At 38.0% G+C, this 23,387-nt stretch overlaps 1 long non-coding RNA gene across 3 annotated transcripts in view; it reads right to left on the bottom strand.

Moving 5' to 3' along the window:
* Positions 1-23,387, bottom strand: part of LOC139828859 (uncharacterized) — a 327,266-nt gene that overhangs the window by 6,409 nt on the left and 297,470 nt on the right. For 2 of the 3 annotated variants that reach the window (XR_011740908.1, XR_011740907.1), the window contains exons 3-5: positions 12,411-12,514; positions 884-943; positions 292-335 (exon numbers count right to left, since the gene is read on the bottom strand). This is a non-coding gene — a long non-coding RNA (uncharacterized lncRNA). The remainder of the gene's footprint in view (positions 1-291; positions 336-883; positions 944-12,410; positions 12,515-23,387) is intronic. The other variant, XR_011740909.1, reaches the window with a different exon arrangement.

Here is a 23,387-nt window from a genome sequence, read left to right as displayed (position 1 = left end):
ATGAATGGGTAGTTTCCTGAGGTCTTGAAGGACGTTAAATTACGCATAAGATGTGTGGACATTAACAGATGTGCATGTGTTCTCATTGTCATGGTCCATTCCAGTTTGAATAGAATATCATAATCCGTTACATAAAAACTGTATAATAACTGGTTTGCATAATTTTTTTTTGCCACACGGAGTCTCTTTCTCATATCAACAGGAGATGACGGGCTGCAGGAATCAGTGTGCACAAGGGGATTGTGCACAGCCTTGAAAGCGCAATTGCTTTGTTGTTGGCCTGTACTTAACTGTTCTTCAGTGTAGCAGCAGGGTTTTCTATTTTGCTGGTTTGCCTAAGAAACATTAAAAAGAAGTTAGAGACTCAATGCCTATGTAACTGTGCAGTTGTTAAAGGTTTTTGGCGAATTATAACTGTTTGTTTGGAAATAAATGGTGTTGGCATGAAGTCATCTTACTAGCCTGTATTTGAGTAACATTGAATCACCATAGTCATGGACATTTGCCTTATCAGATAATTTTTGAGGGAAATAAACAATAGCAGATGTAAATTGCATGTGTGTAGATGCGGGGAGGAGGAGGTGGGCGGCTATGGAAGAAATTTTATTTGTATCTTGTGGCCTGTCTTTGCTTCGTAAATAGGGACATGATGATAATTGGCATACATTTACCTTACTAAGTCAAATTATATATGTGGAGTGAGATAACACTGAAAACTAAAAGCTGCAAAAGTGAGGTCATACCTTTGGATGAAAGGACTTCATAAATCTGTGTCTACAATCCAAACTCAGGGAAGTAGAATATGGATGGATTGATAATTTCTTCTGCTTGCCTTGCTGTACAAAGCAAGATGCAATCTTGAGAGTTTTACCTGTGAGCTTACCTGCCATATGAGTCTAGGAGTGACACCAGATTAGGCAACACAGCCCGGGAGAGTGTTATGCTAGAAAGTAAAAATTATAATTGCAGGTTAGAATCTACAGGAAAGCAGCAGACTTAATTGAAGACGTTAGGCATGCTAACCATGTGCCTCATATGGCTGTTTACAAGAAAGCCTCAGTTGTATTCCTCAGTGTCCTGGAATATTATGAAATGGGAGGTAAGGTCTTGCTGTATGTCCAGGAAAGCAGATTAATTACTTCCAGATCACTGAGTCTTTGATCTCAGTCTTACAGATTATCAGTTCCTTCTTTGTCCAGGACCTGCCATCACACTAGAGAGACACGAGTCATTTGCTTAAAGTAGTAGTAAATGGACCAACATTTCCCACATAACCTGTCTGAGTATTAGATTAATGAAGATTTGGTGTTGAACAGCATTGCTTCCTCTGTCCTCACGCAATTCCATCTCCTGCAGCAGAATGTTTGTGCTCCTGGCTTTCTTATTCTAATAAAGGTATGAGTCTCAACAATTTGTTCTTTCAGTCAGTCAGAGAAGTTACTGCTTTCTTGGCTTAATCTACTTGGAGACTGGAGGGGAAATGGGGGGAGGGAGGAGGGTGGGAAGAGCCAAAACAAAATTTGTTTTAATTTTGAACCTGAAATGCAGTAAAGAAAGAGATTTGTGGAATGAGGTGATAAGGCTTTCTTCCATGACACCTTTTTTTGTCAGTAACATGTTGAAAGTTTTCTTTGTAGTTCCTCTCAATTACTGGACAATTTCAGAATCTACATCTTAAATTCTTAGAATTGGTGTTACAGGGCAGCTTCACCACAGACCATAGCTGAAAAGTTTTCATCACATTTGAAGGAAAGAGATCTGTGCTAACAGCTTCTTAACTGATTGAATCTCAGCCTTGTTTTCTGGTGTAGTTTTTGATATTGAGTTTGTACTTGCTCATGTTTTTTCAGCTTTTTTTTTTTTTTTCATTAAGTACTTTTCCTCTAACTTTGAGACTAAAATAAAATAGTTCACATAATGGCTACACCCTTGAAGTCTCCTACTTGAGGCACTCGTTCCACTAAGTGACAAAGAGTGCTTCTGAAGAAGTATTTTCAGGTTCACTTTTAATCCCTTTGTCCCGTTCTCCTGTCTCTTCCCATTCGTTGTTTCAAGTGCTGCTTGGGTTAAGCTATTTCTGAAACAGTTGCATTAGAATAGTCATCTTCCTAATCCAATGTTGCAGATAGTATAATGCAGTCTTTGAAAGCTATTTCCTACAAGATATTGAAAAACCTAAATTTTATCCAAGTATTCTAACAATCAACTGTCAGCATTGGTGTGTCTTTAATCAAAATTCTGTCATTCGTACCAGACGAACAGCTTTAGTACCTCTGATTCAGTTCTCCATATCACATTTGGAGTATGTCTGAGATCAAGTCTAGTAGAACGATCAACTATAGTTGTATAGTTGCACAAAACAGTGAAAAAGGCATTTGATGTGACTGAAATGGAATCACAGAATATGGAAATCTCTTTTGGTTAAGAACATGAATAAATCGTTTAGAATGGCAGTGTTTTTACATACTACTTGCCAAAAAATTGATGGATTAACTGATATGCACTCACATACTTGGTTACAATAGCATGTTATAACTGCAAAAGACTGCATAATATGTTAACTGCGTAAACTAAAATACCAGCATGTTAGAGACACAAACCTTATCTGCAATTGTTCAAACTACATCAGTGTAACTATGAGCTGTGAAATTTTAAGCTCAGTTGCTGCCGGTTCATCTTTATCTCCCAGTCATGACTCATGGGATATTATACCTTCTGCATTTAAGTGGAAGGTCCAGAATTGCATGGAAGGCATGGCGGGGTGAGAGGGGTAGGGAAAGACTAATATTTCTGTATTTTGCAGTCTTGGTTGACACCAAAGATTCATTGCACTTTATAAAAATTTTTAAAAATTCATCATACTTTACCTATTTGGATCACTCATTGTCTTGGATCTTTTTGAATCTGCAGTTCTAGCAAGTGCCAAGTAAGTGTATTGCATCTGCAGTTAATATGATTAATTACTGAACTGATGAGAGTGGTCTTGGAATCTCTTTAAATGAGCTACAACAGTTGATAAACGTCTTCTGTTTTAAAATAATCTGCTAGTCTCTTCAACTGTTTTCAAAGTCAAAACCCAGCAGGGTTTAATTTCAGTTAAATCTAAAAATATCAAAAAAACCCTGAAAAGAACTTTTGATACAAGTATTTACAGTCTTTAACATTTGTCTACAAACTCAAAGTTTAATTTAAATAAACTATGTGGCCTTAAAACATAGTTTGCAGCTTAATTGCTTCGTAACTCACTTCCTTTGGGACATCTATTGTGTCTTAGGGTGACTGTTGAGAGACTTGTGTTGCCCAGTGTCTGCCTCTCCCCCCACAGGGCCATTGCCTGATTGAGTTCTTTTTGTTGTTCGTTTCTGTTCATCTTGAAAGCAGTCTGTGGAAGCTGCTGCATTGTTAATGAAAACACGCTGCGTAGTGCCCGAGATACTCTCCTTTGAAAAAGTAAATTAAATTTTAACAGCTTAATTAAGATAATGCTGAAGATCCAGTTTACCTACAAACAAATGGTATCAGAGTTAAGGGAGTGAATGCTGCTACGTCAACGAGATGCCAAGACAGACATATTTAAGCTGATCTTGTGCTGTTTTATTTGCAAGCAATTGTGTTGCTTTCTTATTTATTGTTCATCATGAGTGAGATAGCAGATAATTCAATTTGTGATATCACTGACAGAGAGGCTTCCTCGCTATCATCAAGTTAATTTGTGCTATTAAATGTGTCTGTTACCTTCCCACTCATGAGCCATTGTAGAATGTGTCCTATTGCAGAGCAGCACATTCCATGAACACTTGCTAATTAGAGAACTGCGGTGCAGCCTGTGATTACAGCACTTAAATTTCAGCGTGTTCTGAGGACCTGATATTAATTAAGAAAACGCTGAGTGAGTTTCATTTTGGGGAATTTTGATTAGTATCCACAGTTCCACCGAGGACTTCTGTTGGGATTTGGTCTGATATTTACACGCTGATATGATATTAGTGGTTTGTTTATGAAGTGAATGATGCTTAGTGTCACATCAATAGACATTTCATTTTAGACTTGTAAAAAGAAATTCAGGCCTTGCTTCAGGCTTTTAACTTCTCTACAGATGAGTGTCTTAGTCCAAGAAGTCAATTAAGCTTCCTGGCAGTTCCACTGCTTCTTCACCTGTTGATTACAGAATTAGGTTATACAACAGCTACCTGATAAACCTCCTGTATTCTGAATCACTTCAGAATGTAAACTTCTTTTACCATTAAAATAACATGGGTAGTACATAGATTATTCTTTTTGAGATCATGTTCAAATACAAACTATTTTTTTAAGTATTTTAGCTCGTAATGAAAGTGCTGCTTACCCTGTTCTTACAGGTCATCTGAATGCTTGTTAGCAGTGTTAAGAGGTGGGACAGAAGAAATTTTTGTATTTGATACCACTTACCAAGATCCAAAAATAAAGGTAGGATGCACATCATTATATTGAAGGATGTAGAATTTGTGTGAATGATCAAGATATGTAAACTGCCAGGCTGGAGCGGTATTCATAATTATCACCCCGTTTTCTATCCAGAATTAAAACTTCACTAGGAGGAAGACTGTCATGTGTAACTTCACAGAACAGAAACAAACACAAGTGGATTGCGGAAGAAGGAGGACAGCAAGGAGAAGGGGAAATGATGGGCATGTTCTGACATTCGTCCCTGCACTCTAAACTGGAATTAGGTACAATGTTTGCCAAGGCTCGGGGTCCTTAAGTCTCTTACCATCTGATCTCTATTATAACATACTCTTTAAGTGAAGTTAGTCATAAAACAGCTCCCTGAAATAGAAGTAGTAGTGGGTGGGATAGTGGAGCCTGCCACATTAAAAATATGAAAGATGCAAATCATTTTGCATGACACTTGTATCAAAAGGCTTGTATCTGTGGAAGCAGATGCAAAACTGGGAAGCTGAGTGGGGAAGACTCCTGAACACATTATTACGAATCTTGCATGTGCTTGTGTCAGGAGTGAGGGTTCTTTGGGGAATATGTCAGAGTGACATTGCAGTGACAACACCTGGAAATACCACGGTGTTAGTGGCAGGCAATTCTCACAGGCTGCTCTCAGCCAAGCAATACAGGAATCCTCTCTGACAGTGGTCACAAATAGGAGTCTAAATCTTCTTATATTGAAAAATGTTCCATGTCAATGTGTCTTAGCCAGATAAACAGTATCAAACAGAATTAACTTTAGCATGAGGGAATGCTGCAGTCTCTTGCTGTAGAAAATCGATGCAGGCTCTTGGGTTTCTACTCAGGGGCCTCATGTTCACTGAGCACAACTCTCCTTCATTGGACATATTCCTTTCTGTGGGACAAGCCAAGGTTCCAGACCCTATTAAACCTTAAGTCTCTAGTGAAATTAGATTTTCTACCAAAAAAGAAACATTTTCCCTTGCTTTCTTTTTTTATTCAGGCTAAATTTAAAGTCGCAATTCATTTCTCTGTCTCTCAAATCACTCTTCAGGGTCAAAACACTCTCTCAGTTGTAAACGCCTGGCTCTAACAGGTTATAGCAGATGTGTTTCTTGATTAAAATATTTCAAAATTTGACCCTTTAGTAGCACACAGAGCAACATGAAAAATCGAACACTAGTGCTTAAGGGAAAAAAGAAAAACAAACTTAGACATGAGTCACAGTTTACGACTGAGACTGTATATTGATAGCACTCAGTAGATATATGAAGAAAGAAATCAGCATGTACCATCAATGACCCAAGCAGGGAAGCTTTATTTACATGTGCACTTGTGCATATGCACACCATTTCCTCCAAGGTTCACTGTAGAAACCTGGCTTCCAGATGTTCTTAGTTTCCCACACAGCCTATAATTCAACTCTGTCTTGGGGGCCCGAGCCCTCTCCTTCTACTCTACTCTACCCTCCCCTGGACTTCTTCCAGTCGCTGCCCTGCAGCTGCACGTGACAGCTGAGCATGGTGGGTCCCACACAGACGTTCTTTCAGAAACCGCTCTTGCTCTTCCCTTGCTGTAGCTTTGGCCTGGAGATGCTTACAGTGATAGTCACCTTCATTCTTGTACTTGAGTGTGGAGTTTGAGCACAAAGTCCGATTTTTGCCTGCATAAGCTTTGTGAGTGATGGGTCTTGATGGCTCTCCACATACCCTCTGTAGGGAAATCTCTTACGGTAAACAGTAATTATTTTTTTATAGTCATGGAACAGCATACTCTCTTGAACTTGTGCTTATGAAATACTATTGATATTTTGCTTTGTTTGCAAGTTTTGGAGGCTAGGGAAGAATTTCTCATGCAAGTTAGGCTGACAAGAGGCTTTCACTTTAGGTTAATTAATTGGGGACTATGGGTAGGGTTAAAGCACAGTGTGCCTGGCTGTGATGTATTGGTAGCTTTTGGCTGGTGTACAATCAAGCTGAGGGTCAGAAAACAACCACTTCTCTCAAGTGTAAGACCTTTGTCCTATTTAGTATCTCGGAGGAGAAGGAAACCTGAGTTTCTCACACACACAGCCTTCAGGACACACATATGTCCCTTTGCAAGAAAGTCGAAGGAAGGTTTCAATGATATAGGGCTGAGGGTGGCCAACCTAGGCAGTTTGTTCACTGGTAGTTGTTAAACATCATGCAAAATAAGTGAAGCAGGGTTTTACCTGTCTCACTCGAAAACATGGTTGTGTTTTTCAGTTTGAAGTGTAACCATTTGTCTAATCTCTTCAATCCACTCTTCTCCCGTTTATATATTATTCGATTATTTGTAGGCATTCTAATTCACCTTTTAAAGTCAGTAATTCTCAGTCATTCACAAATGTTCAATTACGAATATTCATTTAAAGAAGATATGTGGCAACTTTCCTGTCCTCTCTTCAAATGACTTATAACTAAAAGCAATGTGAACAATGTATTTGAGTGTACCATTCCTCATTTGCAATTTGATCCTATGATACTAAATCTTTGTAAAGACTTGTGCTAGGGAAGTTTTTTCACTGGAGTATTTGGGAAATGCAAACAAAAAGGAATATGAACAAAGCAAATTTATATTCATATAGCGTTTTTTATGTGTTCTGCAGACTGTCTGTGGAGATTATTTTTTTCTTTTTCATCAATCTTTTACATATATATAGATATATATAAAATAAGCAACTAAAGTAATGCTTGACATGAGATCAGATTTTTTAATGTATAGCCACTCTTGCTTGTGGTGGATTTTTCCACTTTTGCTAGTTCCAACTAAGGATTCTCTTAAAGTGAAGAAATCCCAGGTGAGCAGGAGCAGAAAAGATTATTCTTTATATCTTTTCTCCTGGATCTTCTAGTACAAGCAATGCCACAAGAAATGACAGTTAATACAATTTAGAGTACCTCAATATACTTCCAGGCTGACCTGGAACTGAAGGCAAGGATACAGGGACTTTTCATTTGGCTTTCTTTAAGTACATTCTGCGAAGAATACTCAAAGGAAATAAGTTTAAAAGCCCCAGTATTTGTTGTCTTGCAAGTAGATTAACAAAATGATGATAGAGTGTTAGATCACAAGAACATGGATCAGATTTACATTCTTTAACCATGAAAAGATCTTTGAGTCATGTGGAAAAGTGAACCAAATCTTATAGGTAAGGACATTTAATTCATTTGTCAGTTAATAAAAATTAATAGTAGAAAACTCGCATGTAGATTTTCCATTAATTTCTATAGGGAGACTGCAGAAGTCATGAAGGACTAGGAACCTACTTCAAAAAGTTAGATGGTGAGGTGCAGTGGGAATTACGCTCGCAGCTCTATGAGTTGCTGACTGGATATGAGAAACTGTCACAATGAGGACAGTGAATGGGTTGATGAATTAGGTTGTGCAGATCTCCATTCTTTGCAATTTTCATGATCAGACTGGATGAAGCTCTGGGTAACCTGATCTGACCTGGTAGCTCATCTTGATTGAGCAGGAGGTTGGATTAGAGATCAGATGAGGGTCCGTTAACCTGCCTCGTGCTATGTCCTTATCCTATAGTGCAATATGTTGGTGAAGCCACAGGGAGGCAGCAACAGGGAGGATGTCAAAAGTCAGAGACATCCCAAGAAACAAGAGTGGTTCTCCTAAAATGGAAAAGCTGGATGATGCCTTGCACCCTGTGGAAATTTAAACCACTTCATAGCAATTCTTAATGTGGACCTCACTGAAGTATAAGCACAGAGACTGCAGGTTTTGGGAACACGGCAAAGCATGGGCAGAATGGGAACCAACACTATTAAGTACTTTTCTCCACCTCTTCTTGAGCTATAGGAGATCCAGGTTTAAAATGAATTTGACTCATTTACATCTTGATCCTGCCTTGTGCTTAAGTCTGGGTGAATGTTGAGGAAAACAGGAAGGAGATGTGGCTGAGCAGATGATTGATGTATGTATATATATGGACATTGTAGTGGATCACTGTGTCAGAACTGAACTATTTAGTAGCTCTTTTCTGTTTCGTACTGTTTGCAGCCCTGACATCTGATGACAGAAATCTCACAGGTGGAAATTAACTCCCTTGAATTGGAAGGTTGTAGAAACAGTTTTGATCTAGGGGATTATCAGCTATACAGTTATTACTGTGTTTTATACAAACAAAAATGTTGTACAAGAAGATGTTGCCATGCACGTTTATAGTTGGCCAGTAGAAAAAACATGTAATATTACTGACCATTTGATGAATGTCAGCTGCAATGTCTAGAAATGGGTTTTATTTTGTCTGTATTTATCCCTTTTGTAAGTTCAAGTTCAAATATGAAGTATCTGTTGATGTTTGTTGAAAGTAAGAGCAATGCCCATTTGCTCTCTGAGCTTGACTTCATCTGTTTCTGCAAGTGTCCTCTTCTATCAGGCAGAAACCTCACAGTGGAGGAATCCAGGATACTAGTGATGACACTAATGTTGATACCCTTTTAGTTCCTGCTGTCAAGTGAAACCAAATTACCTTGATTTTTTTTTTTTTAATGGAAATTCCACTTATCCAGAGGTGGGTGAGAAGAGAAATGACATGTTCTTTTCACTTGCATGTTGTTTTTTGACGTTTTAAAATCCACAGTCAGATGACAGCTGGGACCCTGTGAGCCAAGAGCTTACACCGCTTTTGTAGTGTTTTTCCACTGCTTGCTTCTTGTGGCTTTTTAATAAAAGATAAATTTAAAGCAAAAAGAAAGCAAACAAATAAACATATAAACCTTTAATGCCCTTACCTGGAAAGAAAATGTGTCTGTATAGCCTTAGTAAACCCAGGGTTAAAAGCAAACTCTGAAAGAAGCTATCTAGCTCTGCCTAGATGGAAAGAAAGTAAAACAAGTCTATAAATACACTGATGATGATGACTATTTTACTTACTATTGCTCTAATAAATAATGTAGTAAGCTTCAGCTGGGTAGCTTGAGTTATCTTTGCAGAACTATCTGACTGAGACCACTCAAGAAAAGCAAATATTTAATTGGAGATCTGTTGCCAGGAGTTTCACTGACAGCCTATAAAGTATAAACGAGAGAATGTTTGTGTCATTTCACGATCATCACAGTCCTGCAGAATACATAATCCAAGCCCTGCTGGGAGTGTGCAAAGTAGATTTGCAAAGGAATTTTTACTTGTCAACAATCAATTTTTAGGATCCTACTGGAGTTAATGGGAGAGTTCAGAGCCTAGAAATCTCTGTACAAGGAGAGTTAAGGGCTAGGAACAGAAGCAGGTGAGGCACCATGGAAAGCTTACTTAGCCTGTAGGATGCAGAAAGAAGATGAAGAAAAGGCAGGGTCATTCAAGGGAATTTCAGAATATTTTGTGAATTCCCTTTCTTGGAGCCAAGCTGTTCCTGTCAAGACAAAAAAGGTAGCAAGTAAGAGGACCTGATAAGTCTTTAGAAGATCCTCTAAGAGCTGTCTAAGAGTTTCATCCTGGATAATCTTAAACAGTATGAATGTTTGGCATTCCCACACATCAGTGTTGAGTCCAAATCACAGGGGTTTGAAACAAGTAGGGATTTAGCTGCAGGATATTCTAGTTGCAGTGTGGTCTGTGCCAGCTAGCAGTGACATGAGAATCCAGATTGTCTTGTAAGGGGTCCTTAGGAGAAGCTCTGCTGCAAAGGGGTGGGAGAGACAGAACAGCTTCAGGAGTTATATTGTTATTGTGTTGCTCCCCATACGATGTGAGAATAAAATTACACTTTCCCTGCTACTTGTATGACAATTAAGAAAAGCTATTCTACTCTGTTACACTCAAGTATTGCCTGGAAAACTCAGCCAGCTGCAGGGGTGCAACATTATTTATGTAGAAGTGGACCGTCAATGTTGAGGGATTTAGAAGACCCTAATGCTAGGAAATAAAATGACAGCTGATGACCTGCAAGTGAAAAGAACATGGCATTATCCCCCGAGATATAAGCCACATTTATGCATTGGTTTATTATTTATGATGAATCTGTCATGTGCATTTGAGAAATTACACATCAGGATCTATAATAATCTTACAGACTGTTTTGTAACCCGTGGCTGCTAAATCGATAACCTCAGGTTCTTTACTGTCTCAGCTTTGCTTGCATACCCTATCCCTTCACCGATTCACCTATTCACAGGTTCTTTTTTGTCTCTTAAAATTACCTCTTTTGAAAGACGGTGCATTCTCTGATTCATCTAATCAAAGCATAGCACGTGTTTTTCGTTGTTGTTGGGGTTTTTGGTTGGTTGGTTTTGTGTGTGTTTGTTTGTTTTTCCCCTCATTTAGGCATTCCTTCTCAAACACCAAATCCAAGCCTAAGTGACTGCTTGCCTGGGAGCTCTGTTTCTTTTCTGCACTCTGCCAAACTCTGGCATACAGCCCGGAAGGAGCTTAAAGCAAACTTATCTCATTTCCACTGAGGTCTAATAGGTGTGGGAATTCCCCCGAGGTAATAAAGAAGTAATTTTCTCATCAGCTGTCAATTGTCCCAATCCACATGGCACAGATAATTTAAGCATCTCAAAAGGGTAACTTTAATTTAACAACAGCTCAGCCTGGGTCTGTGACCTTGAACAAGAACACGTGTTTTCTCCTCGGTTTGTGGAACTTTTTGTGATAATGTTATTAGAGGCCAATTTTACGTGTGTAGAACAACTCTGTCATCGCATGGAGTTTGGCTGAGGGAGAGCATCCTACAGACACTTGTGTCATCACCTAATAGAAGAAAAAAACCCACAACATTTTTCTAGTTTTGTCTTCAACTTTGCCTGTCAAATGTGAAATCCAGCCATTAGAGACTGTTGAGTGAAGGGTTTTTACAGAAAACGATGTGTGCCATATGTTTGTAGGTGACATCCCTGGGATAATATGTAGAATCATGTGAAAAATGTGCGCTGTACTTTGCCTCTGGCCAGGGTTAGTTGCAATATTCAGCTTAGTAACTAAACAAAGGACTAGGGAAAGGAAAACCAAAAGCACCCAAGTTGGCTGGATCTGAATTCTTCTTTTGTTGGTTTTTGCTTTTCTTGGGAAGGAGGGGTAGAAGACACTCTTAAAACTACTTTTTGTTTTGATACATTTTAAACTATTTCATAAGTGAAGCATAGGAAGCAAAATAATTTGAACAGCGATTTTAAGCATTATCCACAAAACAACGCAATCATGAACATGATTTGGTACTTTGAGAGTGGGAGTATAATACTGAGTTTCAATGAAGATTACAACAAAAGAATAATGCGGGAGTACTAAGCAAAATGCACATATTGGAACTGGAAGAGCACCATTCTTATTGAACCAATTCTAATGTAAGTTCAGGTAGGACTAAATGTGTGGAAGGAATATCTTATGACTAAATCAAATCCTCCTATTTTAAGCAAAGAAATGGTTGGGTAACACACAGAAAACACTGAGAGAGCAGCATGATGTGTTTATTCAATGTTTTATCATTCTATGTCCTAAATATATTCCTCATCCCATTCTTTTTCTTCTCTCTTTGACTTGTTATAGCTAGAGATTTTTGCTTCACAAAAGAAAGGCAAAAAAAATAGATCTTTTAAAAACACTCTAAAATGTAATTTTCAAAACGATAAAGCATATACAGAACACACAACCATGTTGAAGGATGTGAAAGATTTTATTGGAATTTAGTTCTCCTTGCCTGAGTAAGGCAGTGATCCCAAACTTGGAAAAGCCTTTCTGCCTCACAGCACTGTCTTGTATCTTCCCTCTGTGTAGTCACAAATGTTGACTTTCTACATTCATATTTTGGCAAATATGTATTATTAAACTCCAGTGTTTTGTTGGTTCTGCTCTGATTTTTGTATTTCAAGATTCACAGGCAAATATTTTCAAGTAGGAGTACTTGAATGTCTTGGGGGGCTAAGGAGGAAAAGAAGAAATCGAACTGGTTTTATGACAGAGCTTGTTTGGTATCTAGTAGGTGTCACTAGAGTTACCTGTGAGAGGAGGAGACCAAATACCCAAAGTCTGTTCTGGTCAGGTTGTTGGAGCACATGGATTTGATTTGTAGCACACTCACTCCAACAAAAGTCCATTTTTGCTGGAAAATGGAAACATACTTGCTTCAGTTCAAGGTAGGAGTTTAGGTCCAATAAATCTCAAATGTTTCCCATGTTCAGGATGCTAACTTTTTGAATGGGAAATTCAGATTTTCGAAACATGTATAATGTTTATTAAAAGACTCAAAAAATCAAATTTGCTTTTCCTTACTTAATTCCTACCAAAATACTGTCCATTGGAAAAAAAAAATAAAAGAAATTTGTTAATTTTTGGGTTTGGAGTCAGTGTCACTAAAGTAGGATTTAACACTTTAAAGTCTGTTTTCACTTTCTTGACTCAGTCTGATTTGTTCATAAAGAAATCAATCTCTGTAGAAGTGAACAACTCTCTTTCTAGACAGGATCTTCCAAGAAAGAAAAACAACCACCTAGAAACAGAGTTTTACATTCATTTCAGGACTTTCACTTGTATTTTCTCCAAATTTTAAATTATGCTGCTTTTGGTTTGGAAATAATCTAAGCTTTCAGCTTCCAAAAAGTCTCTCCTCTGACTCAATTATTTTCCTGCTGCTTATTTCAGAGTGGCGTATTGTTTTTTCTAAACTATGTCCTATGTCACGCAGTTGAAAGGTAGTCATACCAATTTCTTATTGTTGGTTGCTGTTGTTGTTTTAAATTAGATTATAACTAAGCTTCCAGTCCTTGGAACTCATGAGATGACCCTTAATGACTATGGATAACAGGATCAAAGGTATGCGTCCACTGATAGCTAGCAGCTCTCGATAAGCAGCTTGTATTCCCTAAAAGTGTGATGATGGTTGTGGTAGCTCACAGCCAAGCCTGGCAGTTGCTGGGATGTGCAATTCTGCTCATCAGGGTTGGGAAGCCAGGAGAGAACCAGTCTGAGGCATTGGTGTTGAGCCACAGTTATATCTGGACAGACAGCACCTTGCACAGTGCTTTTCCTCTCTCACCAAGTTAATCTTAGTACTGCTATTGTACAAATAACCATGTTGAGAGCTTTTATTTATTGCTGGAGGTAGGAAACTGGTGTGTTGTGTCAGATCTGATTTTTGTGTCCCAGATCCAGATTTGATTCCTATATGTGCCTTGATGCAGCTGAACTCAAATATGAGGGGACAGGGACACAAACTGAACAAGGTAGGACATTTAAGGGCACATTTCTGTAACTGAATGCTGTGGTTTGGATTGATGAAGGGCTAGTACAAGGAAGTCAGCCCACAACTTTCTTAAAGTGATTATATGCCAGAATAATTTACTTAGATGTTTTATGGCAATTTGTTTATAAAATATTTGCATGTTACAGGTAATTGTTCTCCTTTAAACTAAGTTTTCATTAAGCTTTTAACTGAGTTTCACAAGTGATGTATTGAGTGAGCTAAGCTTCCGTAAGTTCCCGTATTCTGCTTCATGAATAAAACTGCCAGAGTAAAGCAACCAATAACTCTCTGTCTTGACATTATGTTCAGTATAACAAATAAATCTTTAGAATCTCAACAGACCTGGCAACTTCATTAACAGTTATGCCTGCAGCAGAGAGTGATAGAAAATCAATTCATGAAGTCTGATATTTTAGGGTTTACAGCAGAGAGGGGTTAGTGAATTGCTGATGAACCTCCTGTGTTTTAGCTCAATCTTCCTCTTACAGAAGGGAACAGAAATTGGAAGAAGAGAATACTTCCATCCAAGAAAGGAACAGAGGATGAAACAAAGGGAAGGGTATAAATTATATGGAAACAGAAGCAAAGCCAGTATATCTGGACTCTCTGGACTGTGAGTTCTAATTCCCCCTTATAAGAAATATCTATTTTCTATAAAGTTTCTTAAGTGCTGCTATGGCACTTAGAATTCACTGCTGCAGAAGACAATAATTAGGAGTTTAATTTAATTTCAGATTGAAATCTATTAAGAAGTAGTGAATTTGCTCTGTCTCCCTTGGTTCTTATAGCAGTCAGTAGCTATTAAATACTTGATGTTTAATGATGGTTCAATCCTGCTTCCAATGAAGGCAATAAGAAAACCTCCCTGGCTTCAAAGTAGTAAGGATTATCTCTTTCATAAGAGACTAACCACTGAAAATCTTTAGCCTACAACGCCATGCTGAAATAGTAGAGTTGTTCCCACCGACATAATTCTTCCTTAGAATACAGACATATCAAACTAGCTCCTGAGTATTACGAACTCTTAAAGCTCTAGCTTTACAGAAGCAGTAAATTATATATGGATAATTTATGTCACAATTTCATCACTTTGAAATAATTAAGTCATAAACCCTTGGATATAGCCAAGTAAAGTTCTGGTGTCTGCTATTATGCTATGGTTTTAGTTGCACATCACCCATTTTTATTTCAGTAGTCATTATAAATACTGTCTTCATAGTAGGGAATAATGGTTTTGTTTACTATATTGTTAAACTATAAGTTAGTACAACTGTGCTAACTGTCTATAGAGTTTGGAATTTACCCTTTTTTAGAAAATCCGTAGTGTGAAAGAAAATAAGGGGGTAAAGATTAGTGGACAAGCTGTACTACAAAGTAATGAATTGACTTATTCTTTTTCAAACTCATGATGCAGTTAAGTAATCGTATTTCATACTTCTAAATAGTTGTAAAATGGATCAGGGTTTGCTTTCTCAGCTTCCATGTCAGTGAAAGTATTCAAAAGCACATGCTGTAAAGAAAAGAAAAATGAAGAGAAAGAAATAAGAGGAATACATTTTTAAAAACAAATCCATTTTTTCCCTAGCCTTCCACCAGAATAGGAATATTTCAGGCCTTAGTTTTACAAGAGGCAACTCAGTATGGTTTTTGGTCTGTTGTTTCTTAACAGAGGGTGTGTGTGGGGGGGGTGAAACACCAAAAAAAACCCAACAACACATAATCTGAAAATTTTGCCTGGCTACATAAAGTTTAATCTAGAAGGGAACTATAACAGTCATAGAGACAGAAGTTAATGGCTGCTGACCAACTGTGCATTATTAGTGGCTGCTGCTGAGAGTGATTATTTGTTTAATTTCTGCTTCATGGTACAAATAACAGATAAATATTTGTTCTGGAATATTTGGTTCTTTGAGCAATGCAGCTCTGGAGGTCCATTGATTTTCTTGCCATGTATACCTTTTGGTTGGATTCTCTAGCTTCTGAAGATGGTGGCCACTGACATTCATGAAACTTGAATTAAATTCTCTGAAATAACTATCTTTAATCAAATTTGGTTAAAGTCAACCCGTAGACTTCTAAGTTACTAAGGGAAAATAGAGAGACTGAGGAGGAAAAAAATGCCTATTTTTGTCTCCTAAAATACCTGGAAAAAGCCCTCTGATAGCAATTTAACAGTATACACTGAAGAACTTAAAATATAAATAATTTTGCAACAGAGGGAAATTTGTGATAAATCCTCAAAAGCACTCCAGATACTTTCCCCTGTTCTTGTCTATATTCTCATTTTCTTTAATGGAAAATAAGATTAATGAGAAGTCAGCAGCACTGTCAGGTCACTAGTGATCCCATTGCCTTGTCTTTATTTCCGCTGTCTGTGTGGCTCCAGTCCCTGCACTGCCTGTGATTTCATTTGCATACATGCTGATAAAAGATTTGTCCAGCCTCAGCTGAATGATAAATCATCCACTCAGTGTCATGGAAATAAGAATTGCCATTGAATCATAGAATCATTTGAAGAGACCCTCAGGATCATCAAGTCGAACCATAACCTTACCTAACTCTAGCGCTAAACCCTGTCCCTAAGAACCTTGTCTAAACGCCTTTTAAACCCCTCCAGGGATGGTGACTCCACCACTTCCCTGGGCAGCCTGTTCCAATGCCTGACAACCCTTTCCATGAAGAATTTTTTCCCAGTATCCAATCCGAACCTCCCCTGGCACAACTTTAGGTCATTTCCTCTGATCCTATCACTTGCTACTTGGGAGAAGAGACCAACATCGTTCGTGCTACAACCTCCTTTCAGGTAGGTCTATGTCCTTCCTTATTCTCCACCCCATGCACCATCAAGGCAGCAGAAGTGTTAACATTGACTTCAGTGACAGCAGGACAGTGCTGGACAGTTTTAATCTTGCTGGAAGTTAGTAAAGTGCAAGAAGATGAAGGAAGACAGGCTTGAAGCACAGGTTGCCCACCTGGGAGAAGCCGCCAGGAGCTGTGTCCCAGTTGGACAGGGTGGCAGCACAGGTGCCAGTTGCTGAGGTCCTAGTGGGCTGTAAGACACGGTGGCTGCTTCTGCCCCTCACAGCGGTACTGTCTCCCTCACCGTGCCATTCTCACAGCAAGACAACAGGGACAGCAAGCTGGGGTCCGCAAAGTGAGCTCCAGTTACTGCACCTCCTCATTGTTTTTCCTTTCCATTCTCCTCCTGTGGCAGAATGATTGGCCATTCACTGCCATGGCATCTAATTTAAGTTGTTGTCTAACTTCCTGAGGAGACTTGGGGCAGCTCGGATGAACAGAGAAAATGCAATGCAGTATTTTCCTATGAAAAGTTACTGCTGTTCAAACACTTCTACTCTCTCCCTACCTTAACTGCTGCAATCCTTTTAGTTTAACACATCCTTCCCTGTATACATGGCACTTAGGAAATGATTCCTTTCTTCCCCACCAATAAACCATGTTGAGATTTCTTCAGATTGCTGCCACATAAATGAGAACAAGTTGTGTGTATGTCAGGAAATAACAAATACCAATCTATTGTCACTTTTTATATGACTACTTTCATCTGAGGATATTAAATCACCTTAGAACTATCAGTTAGCTCAGAACAGGATTTACTCAGGTTTTACTGCATCTCTGAATTTTTAAAGTACTAAAATAAGAAGACATTTCAAAATTGTGGGTTTGGTTTTGTTGGTTGGTTGGTTGTGGTGGGTTTTTTTTGTGGTTTGGTTTTGTTTTGTTTTTTGGGGGGGAGTTTTGCATTGGAATTGCAAAGTTCAATGTACTCTCCCAGAGTTCAGAACTGTATGTAGTCTGATCATCATAGATATGAAGGGGCATTTCAAGTCAGGATTGTGTCCATCCTCCCACGGAACTGGTAATCTGCAGCTTTGTAATGGTATCACCAGGTTGGGCGACACTGGCATAGGGTCTTCTGCTTGCAATAAGAGCATGTTCCAGTGAACCAGATGTTTGCATGAAGTTTTGTGTATTCTAAAGAGCTCAAAAAGGATTCATGTTTCTTAAACATGAATTCAACTCTTCGCTCTGCCAGAAATGCGGATTTGTGGTGGGAAGGGGGGAAAGTACTAAGATGGCTTATTTTAAATCCTGTTGTTACCATTTAGGTAAACTAGAGCAAAGCAATATTTTGAGCCCGAATGAAAAGTTCTTAGACATGCCTGTGATACTTTAGTTATACCCTCATATATTCCAGACACTTTGCTGTCAGGCAGAAAATTTAGGTAGAAATGATACTAAGATTTCAAGTTCATCGTCAGCAGAATCTGCACAGGCACAACTGTCCACTGTCTAGCAAATCAAACAGTACCTTCTCGTCCTTAAGGATGTGCTTAAAATCATTGTTCCATGTATTTTATGAGCTTTGTTAGATTAAGACAAAGTACTCAGTGCTGCTAAGTGCTCAGTGCTGCTCTAGGGAATTTCTTCATGAAGAATGTCAAATAGTTGTATGTCATGATCTTGCTGAAAAATCATCATCATGATGTTGTGGGTGCCTTCCTTATGGGTAGGTTTATCTCAATGAATGTCTCTGTACTGTCATTTTGATACCTTTCTCATTACCATCACTCACTTGTTCAATGCAAAAAAAAACCTGACTTTTTTTTTCCTGCTGTCTGAGTGATAGGGTTATCTAAATTGTTCTCCTCCTTGGTTTAGCACTGCAATTCATAATGTTATGAGGAAAACAATTTGTTTCTCATTTCACCATAAATTGAGGCTCTATATTTGTTTTTAATGGATTTATTTGAAACAGATAAAAAAGCCTTTAATGAGAGTTGAGTTCTTATTTGTGTTTCTGTGCCTTTGAAAATCTTTCCCTTATGTAATTTACCTTTGTAATGCGCTCAGAAGAATATGGATAAAATTTTCAGCAGCAGTGGATGACTTTCAGCTCCCATTCATTTTTTTCCTTCTTAATTACTTTTATGCTTTAAAAACCATATCTTATGTTCATGGTTGTTTTTAGAGCAGTATTGACGAACCATCCCACGGCGTTAGGGGTTTCCACACCTTCCCAAGCTTTCCTCTGCTGTAGCATTTTTCACCTTGAGGTAATTTAGTTCTTTGGAAATTTAATTTAGCAATGGAAATAGTGGCATTCATTATCAAGCTCATTATCACCGGAATCCCTTTGAAAAATCTTAAACTGGGTTTCGTAGTTATAAGCAGCATAGAAAGACACAAATATTCAGCAATAATTCTTCCATTTTTAAAATGGCACTTAGTTTGTATTTTATAAGCTCTGAATTGCTAGCTAAGTTAAATTCGTATCTTAAATTCTTATGAGCTGCATCTGATGACCCCAGAAATCTGATCTAGTCTCCTTGACCTATGAAATGTTTTGGCTCAACTACAAGGAATACATCAGAATAATTACTGAAGGACAGAAAAACCAAACTACTTTCAGTCATTCAATAGCCATGAATCCTTTTAAAAATAAGGTCTAATTGACTAAAGCATTATTTATTTTCAAGTCTTGTAATTGTTCCATTGTCATGGAAGCTTATCAGAAGTACCAAAGCTGGGTATGCTATAAAATGAATCTGGCTTATGTTAGATCCCTAGTGAGTCAGTCTGTTCATGACAGATATCATTACCAGCTAAATGGCCATCCAAAACCCCTAAGCCTTGTAAAAGAGAAACAAAACAACAAAAAAAGACTTGTTAAATTTTTGGTCAGAAACCTCATTATATACATTGGCAAGAAGTTCCTCCTGTTTAAATGACAAGTGAGCTTGGATTTTTCAGAACTCTTGTTGTAACTTAACTTCATATCATCAAAGTCAACAAGTCTGACTGAAATAGCAAGCTAAGACAGGCTGAAACTCTTGGGAGAATCCGTCTTATTCTCCAGATATTGCTTTTTTTCTTATATGAGTTATGTGGAACATGTGTTCAATGTAGGATCCTGTAATTCCTGCTTTCTTCAGGTAAAAAATGTTTTAGATTATAGGAAACTTCTAGAACTGGGTCACTGCCTTTGGATTTTTTTTTGGTATGGCCACTGGATTTTTAAATGTACTTTAAAATCTAGTCTATAAAATGTTCCTAGGAGGTGTGCCAGTGATGAACTGAAGTAAGGAGACTTGAAAGAAACTAGAAAAATATAGTTAGGCTAAAAGTGTTAAATGAGAAGAAAAAAAAAGCAAAGCACTTGTTTAATAATTAACTTCGACTACATTTTGGCTAAAGTTTCAGTGAGGCTACAGACAAGTCTGAGACATATTGGCTGTAGAGCTGTTGTATTTCAAACAGCCCACCCACTTCCCCTGCCAGTCCCTTTCATAGAAGATTTTGTACTTGGATGTTGTTAATGCCACTATAGTGTAATGCTGTGTCCTCTTTTTTTTTAGCTACAGTTGCCAATTGTGGCAAGCTGTTTGATGCTTTCAACATGTGAAATAAACAGGCCTTAGAGATACGGCTGATGACATGAAGTTCTATTAGGCGGTAACTTATGCCAAATTTGAACCGTGCCTTCAAAGCTGAAATGCTGTATAAGGACTATGCAGTTATGGGAGTATATAAATACCAAGTTGCTTTTCTTATAAGTGTAAAATGGTTTTCCTTGGTCTTTGTAAATTTGGTGGTGAGAGCAAAAGTTGCCTAATGTCTTTCTCCCTGTGTTGTTGTTTTTTTTTCTCCTATTGGCCCCATAAAATTGCTCTGCAGGAAGGAACACAGCTCTTTCTCTGGCTTTTGATCTTTGTGCAAATAGCTGTGTTCCCCTCTTTTGCTCCACAGAAGACATTTGGACAAGATGGAAATTTGACGTTTGAGAAAGGGAAGGCTCACGATGTACATACAAAATGAAATTAAAGATGCGACTGTTACACAACATAGCAGGTAGCCTGGAGATGGTGACAGTCTATTAAAATATCCTTAGTCACTGTAGTCTATAATTGTGGTGGTGGTGGTAGTAGCAAATTTTACTCACAAAAATGCTCTAATTTTTACCTTTAGTTTCACTTTGCTTTCCTTTTTAGGATTAACCTAAAAACTGTTCTGGTTCTGCAAATGAAAAGATGACAAAAACTGTCCCAACACCCATGTGTATAAGACAGGCCCAACTATGCTCAGTTTTGCCAGGAGCCCAGCTGAGAGCCCACAGCTATGAGAACACGACATTGCATGTACTTGGTAGCACAGAAGCTGGAGAGAGACATGCTGAGTTGTTCACTCAAATAGGTAGGAATCAGGCATAATCTCATCAAGAGTCCCTTCCTCTAGACACTACTTGAGAAATCTCAGAGGTTGCAAAACCACCTGGGTCTAACTCTGCTCTCAAAATCCTCTGCGATTTAACTGGAAAGCCCATTTCTCTGTCTGGTTCATCTGATTCTCACTGAGAGTTGCAGAGGTGCAGCCATCCCAAGAGATGTGCAGAAGAGCACCAAGGGCCTTCACAAGCAAATTGTTCTTACCAGCAGCTTTACTGAAAGCCCAGATTTATTAACTGTCCTTCTGGACGAACTTCCAGGCATGATAACATTGTTGGAGGCTGGGTAATTTTGGAAGATGTGACTATTTCTACCCTGCTCGGCATAGCTGTTTGTCAGCTTTCCTTTCTAGCCCTCAACACGTTCTTCCTTTCCTCTAAGATTCAACATGCAACTGTAGAAACTGACTCATGAAAAGAAAGTTGGTGGGGTTATTTAAAACAGGAATGTTTTGTAGTGACAGGCAATTAAAGAGATGGTGCTTTCTGAACAAGACATATCGCCTAGTAATGTCATTGCACATAATGGAGGCACCGTGCTGTGGGACATGTGATGACTTCTGATATGTCATGAGGCAATTTAGTTAGAAATTAACTTGTGTCTACTCTGATCATTAGGCTGTTTCAGGTGATGCAGAAGTGTGGATGGAGGGATGCTTTTTTGCAGGCAGGTGAGGGAAGGTGACGAATTTGTATTTTTAAAGCTAGAGACAGCAAATTTATTGTCTTTGTCTTGAAACTACCTTCACATAAGACTTCTAAATGTTGAACATTTCCTTGAAGGGAAGAAAAATAGATCAGAAAGAAATACTTGAACAGTTGCCTACACCCAATTATCACATAGGGGACATTAAGGCCATTCCTTGAATAACATAAATCAGCACAGTTGTACTATTTTTAGTGCTGTCCCACAGCTTTGTTGCTCTGAGTGTTTAAATTTCAGGTTCTTACATATATATTTCATAATAATTTTGAATGAAAATAATGTTTCACTCTTCAAATTTATTCTCTAGACAATCTTGATCAGGTGAAACAGGGGTAAATACCAGGTTTTAATTTCTACTGCTTATTTGGAAAATGTATGTATAACATTGATAGAGTCGTTTCTGTGTATTCATTTGGCCTTGTCCCAGGCTGCATGACATGTTTCAGTCTTCTACATTGTTTTTGTTTGGTTGCTGTTGGAGGTTTTTCTTTGTTTGTTTGTTTGTTTTATCTATTACACTTTCAAATTTATTATTTAACATCTTCTCAAGTAGACTTATAAATGTTTTTCAGTTTAAAAGGTGGAAAAAATGATTTTGTTTTAATCTGTAGAAACAGATTTCGTAAAAACTATGTTTTAATAAACTATGTAATGAATACAGCTGGTTTTGGGGGCTTTTACAATTCTAAAGAAAGGAGTTAATGCTGTGGAATTTAACATGCTACATTGTTCTTTGTAACCTGGAAACTGCAACATGTCTTGGTGGGTGATACCCAGAGATCCAAATACTTAAGCAGTTACATGTATGTTGAAAGCTGCTGAGGTTTTTTCCCATTACCAAATGACAAGCGGAGGACAAAACCTAAATAGGGAAATATCTAGAAAACAGAAAATGAGAATAGAATTAGATTTTTAAAATGAAGCAACTTCAAGTTTTAATACATAAAATAACCATGTATGAAATAATTCGCATGTTAAGTGTTATCAGTTTTAATTTGGCAGTATTCCTAGCATTGACTTGACAGCATGTAACAGAAAAATATGATGGTCTCGATACTTCAGATCAAGTGCATGTTCTGTAGACTGCTGATGAAATAATTTAGTCTATAAGAGTCTAAGCTAATATTTGTATTGAATATTATCTTTCTCCACAAGTGGCCTTATATAATTCAATGGGACCTTTACTGGAGCAAGATGTTCCCACAGCTGAAGGGTAATCACACAATTATCAGTTCCTTCCTCTAAAATTAAGGTCTAATTATGTGTTTCCTTTAGTTTGAACAGTCTTGTTTACAGATTCCACTTCTTGATTTTTAACATGCAAAAGGAAAAGGGGTTGGAATTTTATATTGGACTGAAGAAGCTTCTTTCAGTAACAAAATTACATTTTTCAGAGCCTAGGTATTAATGTACATCGAGAAACTTTCCTGCTTTTGCAGGGAAGTGTGCATAGCACTATCAGAATGATAGTGTCAATTACGGTTAATTCTCGCAATGGAGAAACAACCTTTTTCCTTGTTATGCCAAGGAGAAGAGAGAGACCACTCTGCTTCTGCTTAACCCTGAAGGTTATTAGTGGCTGATGGCTTTCAATACCCACTGTGGCTGTTAGCTGTGTCAAATAACTGTCAGCTGCAGGAGACAAAGAAGCTGCAAAAAAAATGATTCTGACTGTTTTGGAGAAATGAATGCAGAGAGTTGGATGGGTCTCAGATCCATTGAGGTTCTGCTGAGATTTCAAGCCATACTGAGTTTGCAAACCTTGCTGCTCCTTTTTGAAG

The sequence above is a fragment of the Patagioenas fasciata genome, chromosome 11 (assembly GCF_037038585.1).
Source record: "Patagioenas fasciata isolate bPatFas1 chromosome 11, bPatFas1.hap1, whole genome shotgun sequence".
Lineage (NCBI taxonomy): Eukaryota > Metazoa > Chordata > Aves > Columbiformes > Columbidae > Patagioenas > Patagioenas fasciata.
Note: the sequence above shows the minus strand (reverse complement) of the source record. Positions and strands in the feature narration are given on the sequence as shown.